Raw genomic sequence first — 9213 nt, forward strand, 5'->3', positions numbered from 1 at the left:
ATAACATGTTGCAGGGTGAGAGGGGGATGGGGGTCTTTCTTTCCATCACATCCCGAAATCTTCCGTTCGCCTGTCCCTATCTACTACAGATTCCTACATCAGTTCGGGGTTGAGTTTGAATATTTAATAAAGCCAGAGGCAAACATTTGACCCATGACATCTTGGTTTCTAGCATCAATTTTTTCAGTTGTTTTTTTATTTCCCCGTTCATCCTTTCCACTCTCCCTGGGCTCTGTGGATGCCAAAGAGTGTGATATTTCCACTGGGTTCCTAAGGCCGTTAAAACATCTTTTGAGATTTTAGAAGTGAAATGAGGTCCCCTATCTGAGTCTAAATATTCAATTAATCCATATCGGGAAATAATTTGTTCTAGTAATACTTTTACTACGGTATTTGAGGTGGCTCGGGCAGTAGGATAGGCTTCCACGTAATGGGTCAAATGGTCTACCAGTACCAATAAATATTTATATCTCCCCAGATTTGGCAATTCTGTAAAATCTACTTGTATGTGTGAGAAGGGTCTTTGTGCTAGCTCCCTGCCGCCCATTGGTCTTTCTCTCAGTTGTTGTTTATTCACTTTTTGACAAGTTAGACACTGTTGAGTTACCTGTTTTGTAAGGTTATAGACTCCTATACACATATATTTTATAGCAAATTGATCAACCAAGGCTTGAGTACCCCAGTGGGTTTTCTCATGGATTGCTTGTAGGACCTTCATTGCCATCCCTTTTGGGAGTACTTCCTGCCCGTCGGGCAATACCCATTTGCCTTTCTCTTTTTCTCTTATCCCCATCTGGCCTAATTTCTCCTTTTCTTGCACAGTGAAGGCTAGTATGTAATCAATAGGTCCATGAAACTAGCAATGTTTCTTTCGAGGGGTATCACAGGCACATTTTATTGAGTCTATCCCATAGTATTTCCAGCAAACCCAACACGGTGGATCTTCTAAGTCAGCTCTACAAGTGGAGCAATCCTCTCTCCTTGTGACAAGCCCTGTCCATGGCGTTAAATTCATCAGGGCCGCTCATTTCGCTTCCTGGTGCACTAAATTGTTTCCTCGTATCGAATTTCCAGTCCCTGCTTGATGTCTTTTTACATGGACAATGGCTATTTTCTCTGGCCCTCTCAAAGCTTGTAATACCTGCCGAATCAATTCTTTATGTACTAGCCCCTTTCCCTGTGAGTTAATAAGTCCCCTTTCTTCCCAGATTTTTCCAAAAGTATGAACTACTCCATAGGCATATTTAGAATCAGTGAAAATAGTCCCACTTTTTCTTTCCAATAATTTTAGAGCCCTAAGCACCGCATATAATTTGTATGCTTGGGCTGACCAGCTGGGGCTAAGGGGACCCGATTCTGCTGTCTTAAATTTTTTCCCATCTATTATAGCATACCCGGATTTCCTTTTCCCTTCCAGAACTCGAGAGGACCCATCTACATATAATCGAGTCCCTTCCTCTAGCTCTTCTTCCTCAAGATCCGGCCTCATTTTTGTTTGTTCCTCTATTTGTTGAAGGCAATCATGTGTTAGTTCTGTAATTGGTTCTCCATATAAAAACTGGGCCAGGTTTTGCAGGCTCGTTGTTTCTATACTTAACTTAGGAGAAGAGACTAGGCTGCCTTCATACCTTAGAAGTCTGGCATCCATTATCCATTTATCAGCCTTCTGTTGCAAAACTCCACGAATGTTATGGGGAGATAAGACTTTTAGCTCACTTCCAAAGGTTATCTTTCCAGCTTCCTCTACCAGGAGAGCAGCATCCACTATAGCCTGTAAGCATGTGGGCCACCCCCGGCTAACGGGATCCAGGAGTTTGGAGAGGTATGCTACTGGTTTCTTTTTCCCAGCCCAATCCTGAGCTAATAAACCATATGCTACTCCCTCATTTGCACAAATAAATAAGTAAAATGAGCTCTTCAAATCTGGAATGCTAAGGACTGGAGCATTGACTAGTTCAGTTTTTAATGCTTCTAATTGATCTTCATCATTGTTTCAATAACCCATCATTAGTTAATTTTTCATATAAAAATTTGACATTTCCACTAAAATTTTCGATCCATTGTCGGCAATACCCGAAGAGTCCCAGTAACTGTCGGACTTGTCTTTTGTTCTGTGGGGCCTGTAGGGAAAGTATTCCTTGGATTCTATCAGTGTCCAATTTCTTGGTTCCCCTTGTAAACCAGTGCCCGAGATAATTGACCTCTTCTTCTACAAACTGCAATTTTGGCTTAGAGACTTTAAGTCCCTTAAGGCTTAAATAATTTAGGAGTTTTATACTTTCTTCCCTTACTTTTTTTTCCTCTTTCCCTGCAATTAATAAATCATCCACATATTGTAGTAACACCATCCCTTCCCCTAAAGAATAACCTTCCAGTACTTTTTCCAAAGCTTGTCCAAACAGATTTGGGGATTCTGTAAATCCCTGGGGAAGGACTGTCCACCTCAATTGTTGTTTTCTATGTGTATCTGGATCCTCCCATTCAAAGGCAAAATAATCTCTAGAAGTTTCCTTAAGGGGACAAGCCCAGAAGGCATCTTTGAGATCTATTACACTATACCACTGGTTTTCTGGGCCAAGTTGACTTAAAAGGGTATGTGGGTTAGCTACCACGGGGAACCTTTCAACGGTTCTTTTGTTAATTTCCCGTAAATCGTGTACTAACCTATAACTACCATTGGGTTTCTTTACTGGTAAAATGGGGGTATTAAAAGGGGACATACATGGTTCCAAAAGTCCCTTTTCTAAAAGCCTTTCTATTTCTGGTTTCAGTCCTTGCCTCCCCTCCTTAGATATAGGATATTGCCTAATTCTGACAGGTATCTCTGGGTTCCTAATAGTTACTTCAAAGGGTTCAATATTCAATTTTCCTACACTATCAGGGGTATACCACACCTCTGGATTAATCTTTTTCTCATCCTCAGCCCAGAGAGGACACAATTTTACTGTCAGTTCTCCCTCACTAATCTCTATCCCTATCCCCAATTCAATTATCAAATCCCTTCCCAGTAAATTATAATCTGGTTCTGGTACTAATAAAAATGACCCAATTCCTAATTTGGAGTTACTTTCTAAGAGTACATCCTTGATTATAGGTACTCCAAAGGGTTCCCCTTTGGCTCCAATCACCTGTATTATTTTAGATGAAATCTTGCACCCTTGGGGAAGGGCAAGAGGTTCTTGTTCCTGCTAAAACACTTCGCAAAAGCCATTAACTTTTTTTGTTCTCTTCTTTTTCTAGTGAATTGCTTAGGCAGGACTTTTTGGCTCCTGTCCAATTAGCTATTCTTAAGTTTGAGGTGAAGTCTCCAAGGTCCTATGAGGTGTCTTTTAGCCAAATTGAGAAGACAAACTACTGGGCTTTTGTCCTTTTTAAGGAGACAAAGGGTAACTTGTTTACTTTGTCAACAGGGGGCACATTCCTACAGTTTGGCTCTAAACTTCACAGACAAAAATGAAAAACAGACTTGAAAGTCCAGGAGGAAAAGGAAGAAGCACTGATAACTCTTTAGGCATAAGACCTAAATCACTCACTGAACCAGACATGATCACATCTTCCCTAATGGAACCATTTTCATAATCCTTAGTTGTTTCATTGCTAGCTGTGATGGCTATCTTTTGGCACACAAAATACAACAAGGGAGTTCTTAAACTAAGAGAACATTCACACACACCAGGCTAGGAAGAGCTTGGTGAGAAGCCAAACTTAAGGCAGCTCTGCTCTTTGGTCTCTCCCCTGAAACAGGCTGTTCATTCCTGGTCCCTCCTGTGTACCATTCTCTCTTTTAGTTGTGTTGTTATTTTCGTACAGGGTTCCTTTTTTTTTAATCCAGGGCAGTTCCTTAAGCAGCGTGCAGCAAGGCTACCAGAGTGGTCTCCTCCCTTAGAGCAAGCAGCAGATAGGCAAGGGGAACAAGGACACCTTCAAGCAGTATTGCCACAAAATGTTTTGTATCATGAACTATAGCTCAATAATTATACTTTTATCAGAAATCCTGATATTTTCAGGGATTAGTACAAGGAAGGCAGACCATGCTAGAAAGATCAAGTGTTTGTGATGAGTAAGGAGTTAATTAGTAAAGTCTGAAGTTTTGTTCCTTCCTGGTTTGTATTAGATCCACTGCTGCTGTACAGCTGTGAAAAGGGCAATACGGAGAAGGCCAGAAGGTCAAGCTTGGTGTGAAATCAGTGCCCTGCTGATGTTGTGGCATTCAGGGCCCAGAAAGCTGCTCCTTGAAGACTTTCTTGGAAAGTCAGTCTGTTTTTGCAAGACTATGTTCTTCCAACAGCCCTTTTGCTTCACCCTGCTGACTCAATTCCTGGGTACCTTTTACCTGCTCTGCAAGGACTTGGGTGCCTACTTATCAAACTAGTTTTCCATTTTTCAGAATTTTCTATTCATTATTGTGGCAGGATGTCCCCCTCTACCACAGAAAAGCTTATGTGCGCTGTCCATCAGCTGGTGCATAGCTCTGAACATTCTCCCCCCTCACATAAATTGGTGGGATAACCCAGGTTGGACAGATGTCCTGCAGTGAGTTATCTCTGACACCAGGGAGGTGAGATTACCAGCTGACAATAAACATTTCACCTTGGGAGCAAGATATAAGAAGATAAGTTAGACATTGCTGACTGAGAGATGGTACTTTTACAACTATAAAAGCTATACAAACTGTCACGGAGGCAGAAGTCTCCTATAGACTCCCTGGAAATGTGTGGGACTTCTCCCCAAAGCTTGGAGGCATCTTCCTTTTCTGGAAACTGAGAGGAAAGGATCATATGTGTGCCTCATCAGAAATTGGATGGTAAGATATATTGAATCCTAATCTATACTATTTCTCCGCTAGCTGTAATACAGGTACCTCACTCATGCACTGTGTTGTTTATCTACTAGTAGTGTTTCTTTTGTTTATCCTGTGTAGGAAGTAATCTGTTAAATTTGTGTCTATTAAATAAATTATTCATTTTGTAATAGACCTAATCGACCATGATTAAGAACCTGCAAGCAAGAGTGATCTGGTATGCAGGCTGCCCCAAACAGAGCTACTGCTAGAAATCTGAGTCAAAGGAAGGACTTATTTAAGCTCTCCTCTCCATTCATAACAATTAGTAATGCAAAAAAGCTTCTCATGTGCTACAACTGTGTAAATGGATTTGGTGCTGACAGCAGTAAATGCCTTATAATAGTCCCTTCCCAGGTAGCTGTTGTGTTTCTCCATTTTCAGTTTTTAAAAAAATTTAATTTTTCAAGTGAAATGTTATAGTAGGACAATGCAGACAGGGCACAGAAATCAATGCCTTCTGCTAAGTATACTCCTTATTTGAAAACTTTCTGGTATGAACCAACACAATAATAAAAAACATGATGTGAGCAGCCATTATGGTGGCCTGATTAGAAAGGAAAAAATACTGAACAGAAAATATGTCTGTGGAAAAATACTGACAGAAAAGTTGCCTACCAGTCTGGGAGCTGTGAGCCTGGGAACTAAGCCTTGGAACCAGAAACATCCTTGAAAATTGCAGCTGGCCTCTTTGAAGTATAGCTGAAATACCTAAAAACCAAATACATACTGAGATGCCATTGATAAGCACAAAAACAAGGGACTGTAATAGCAACTTATTGTCTGAAAAAAGTGGTAAGTCTAGGAAAATAAAATGGGTCCAAAAGAACAGAGAACACTGTTATCTAGTGGCTGTTACAGGAGAAAAATTAAAATTAACAGCATCTATTGCCTGCTTGAAGTAGTAAGCCTTACACCCTTTTATGTCTCTACAATATATAAAGGACTTTTATCCAAAATGAAATCTCTCTGAGAACCTCCCATGCTGCACATACTTTTCCTTTCCTAAACAGGTTGCAAACTTTCTATGAGATCTTGAATTCTCACTGGGGACACCTGGCTGACACTAGACTCAATGATGTGGATCATCTTTGAAGTGAGATTCTGTCTGTTATCTTATTGGTCTCCCTTTGGACCCACTTTTGGAGTCAGTTCAGTTTGTCCTCCCCTCTGCTGGGTATGGTCAAGTTCCCCTCTGGGAGTGGATTCTCCTCTCCCCTTTTTCATGGTTTGGCCCCTTCTGAAATCTTATTTGCTTGATACCAGTATTATATATCCATACAAATAAACTATAAGCATATCTGCTGTTACATTGTTAATAAGCTGCTTCACAAATGGTAAGTTTGTAGTAACCTGTAATAGTATATACCTACTTGTTTGTTGCCATTATTGCTTGTTGCTACATGATTGATCACTGCCATGCTATTGTTGATACTAAATTATTGATTGCTGATAATAATTTGTAGTAACTTTATATATATAGTTAATACATAAATATATATTTATTAATCATAGGCATATTTTGTAGTGCTGATTTTTGTGGTGTTTGTGGTGATACCTTAGGTTTTAAGTTTTTCTGTTCTGCTTTGGTGTGCAGCTTTTAGCTTTATATTAAGTGTTACTAGGATCTTTTCACAGAGTGGTGAAGACAAAACAATCCTATTCTACCTGGACACTCAAAAACAATCTCTTCAAACTTCAGGCCCAAAGCATAAACAATGTGAAAAGAGGAGAGCAGGCAAGCAAGCAAGGAGGATGAAACTTCATAATTTGAAGCTATTAATTGGACAGTTAACTCCTATATGCAAATGGACTAAAACATAAAAATGTGAGATCTTGTGACCAAGCCCTCTTTTGCTTCCATCTTGGAGCCATCTGGGCAGAGCCACGACTGTGGCTCCAGCAATGACAGGGTGTGGCCTTTGAAGGCACTTCAATAAATATCCACTTTATTCCTCTTAACTCTGTCTAGCCTCTGTTCCAGCTCCTTAAGGCATCAGTGGCAATCTATAAAAAAGTATAACAATTCGGGGCCGGCGTTCCTTCCCTTGTTCCCATGGCGACACAGACAGAGACAGGTGAATCCAGGCTGCGCATGCATTTGTGGGAGTCAGGGCGGACGCGGAAGTGGCTGAGAGGGGCAGATTGCAGGCACAGGCTCAGCACAGCCGACACTGGGCGTGAGTGGGGGCTGAGAGCAAGAGAGAGAAGTAGAAGACAGCAGACAGAGAGGATGTCACTGTGTGTGTGTGCCTCTGCCCAGGCCTCTCACCAAGCAGCCACAGCCCGAGAAGACAATCTTTTAGATAACTAACAATAAACTGCCTTGAGACTGAACAGCAAGAGCCGGCGCAGTTTTTCTTTGGAAGCACGGGTTGGAGGAGGAATTTCACCACCACATGGGAACCCAGAATAAGGCCGGGGTTTTCACATGGATTGATAATATTAATTACTACTATCTGGGCATCATCTGGTTCTACTATGATGGCTTGGTGTTTCAAAAACTTCTGTGGTGAAAGTTAGTGCTCGTCTTTTACTTCTAGTATTGCAGACACTATGAGACACTAGTGCAGTAATTTTTTGTCTTAGAGTAAATTTGTGTGTTTCTTGGATATTTAGCACAAATGTTGTTACAACTCTGAGACTACTTGGCCATCTTTTGGTTGTTGCATCTAGTTGTTTGGAAAAGTAAGCAACTGCCCTCTGATATGGACCCAAGTTTTGGGCTAATATTCTTAAGGTAATCTCTTGTTTTTCATGGGAAAATAGAAAGAATGGTTTACTTACATCTGGAAGTCCCAAAGCTGGAGCTGACATGAGGGGCACCCTTTAGCTGGTAAAAGGTCTGTGTGGCCTTTTTTGTCTACTGAAGATCTCTATCTCTATTAGCAATAAGAGCATATAGGGGTTTTACGAGCAGCTCATAGTTATAAATCAATAACTGACTAACTAACTAACTTATTAACTAACTACCCTCTCATCCTTAGGAAGATTTGGAGTTTGTTTATTGAGGTTTTAGGGTTTGGCATATTGCTTCTTTGTGAGCTTGCCTTAATGTCTGTTGTCTAGTACTAACTTCATATTTTAGGTAGATTACCTCCGGGTTTACTATCTGTGCCTTTTTCTTTGATGCTTTGTATCCTTGGAGTCTTAGGAAGTTTAAAAGGCTTATCGTCTAGGCCACACATGCTTCTTTTATCTGAGAAGATAATCTATGTACTGTAGTCTCTTTTTTCTTTTGGTGGAGTTTCCCAGGACTCTAGGTCTTTTGTAAGTTGTTCTCTAAACAGAGTGGGAGAGTTTTTAAAACCTTGAGGCAATACAGTTTATGCAAGCTGAGTTTGGTGCTTACTTTTAGGGTTTTCCCATTTGAATGCAAAGATTTTTTGGTTGGTTTCATGGAAGGAGAGGCAAAAGAAGGCATCTTTCAGATCTAAAACAGTAAACTAGGTTAGCTCAGGTGTTAAGTGGGTTAGTAAAGTATATGGATTTGCTACTACAGGAGTGTCATGGTTTTGTATGAGAGACATTTAGGGAAGTGATGCAAAGTTTCCAGACACTAGAAAACTGGACACACCTCTGTGAAAACGTGTTAAAGATGAAAGAATCCTGGGAACTTCCTTTTTTCCCTTCTGGCAGAGAGAAAGGTAACACAGATGGGTGGGACCAGCCACTGGGCCAGGGCCCCTTTCCTGGGGCGCCTGCCGGGCCCCCCCCCCTCCCCCACCATTGACAGTCAGGCCAGGCTATGGCTGTGCGATTGTTAACATCTGGCTGCTTGCTACAGCCCTGCCCTCTCCAGCCCAGAGCCCAGCTGGGCCCGCCAGGGCCCAGGAGCAGCCCTGGACTGGGGCTGGCTCTCAAATCCCACCAGGGAGATTTACCCACAACCACCAAGCAGGGGGAAGGAGAAGCCACCCCTCTCCCCCATCCCGATGTACTGCTTCTGAGTTCTGGCCTGGCTGATTAGATCCAAGCTGTGACCCCAGCCACAGTTCCTGCCATCTGTAGCAGGCTCCAGGCAAGATATTAACACTTTCAGTGTTTCAATCCTCCCTTGAGTGAGAGAAAGGAACAAGATGAAAGCATGTGAAGGAACAACATGAAGATATCATGGTCAGTGAGGAAGAAGTTAAGTCCCAGATGGGAGGGATGAGGAGATGCCTTGATCTTGGAGCTGAAATTCACTTGTAAGCTGTTATAAATGAAAAATTAATCCAGCTGAATTAAAAATAAAAAATATTTTATTTAGCAATTGAAATCTATCTGTACCAGCCACAAAGAAAAGAACAATGCCGTGCCCTGGATCTGTGCTGGGTGAGACACAGGTCTGACTGCTTGTCCTGGGTTGTAAGATAAGCTTGTATTCTATT

This window comes from Lonchura striata, chromosome W (genome assembly GCF_050655825.1).
Source record: "Lonchura striata isolate lonStrDom1 chromosome W, ASM5065582v1, whole genome shotgun sequence".
NCBI lineage: Eukaryota > Metazoa > Chordata > Aves > Passeriformes > Estrildidae > Lonchura > Lonchura striata.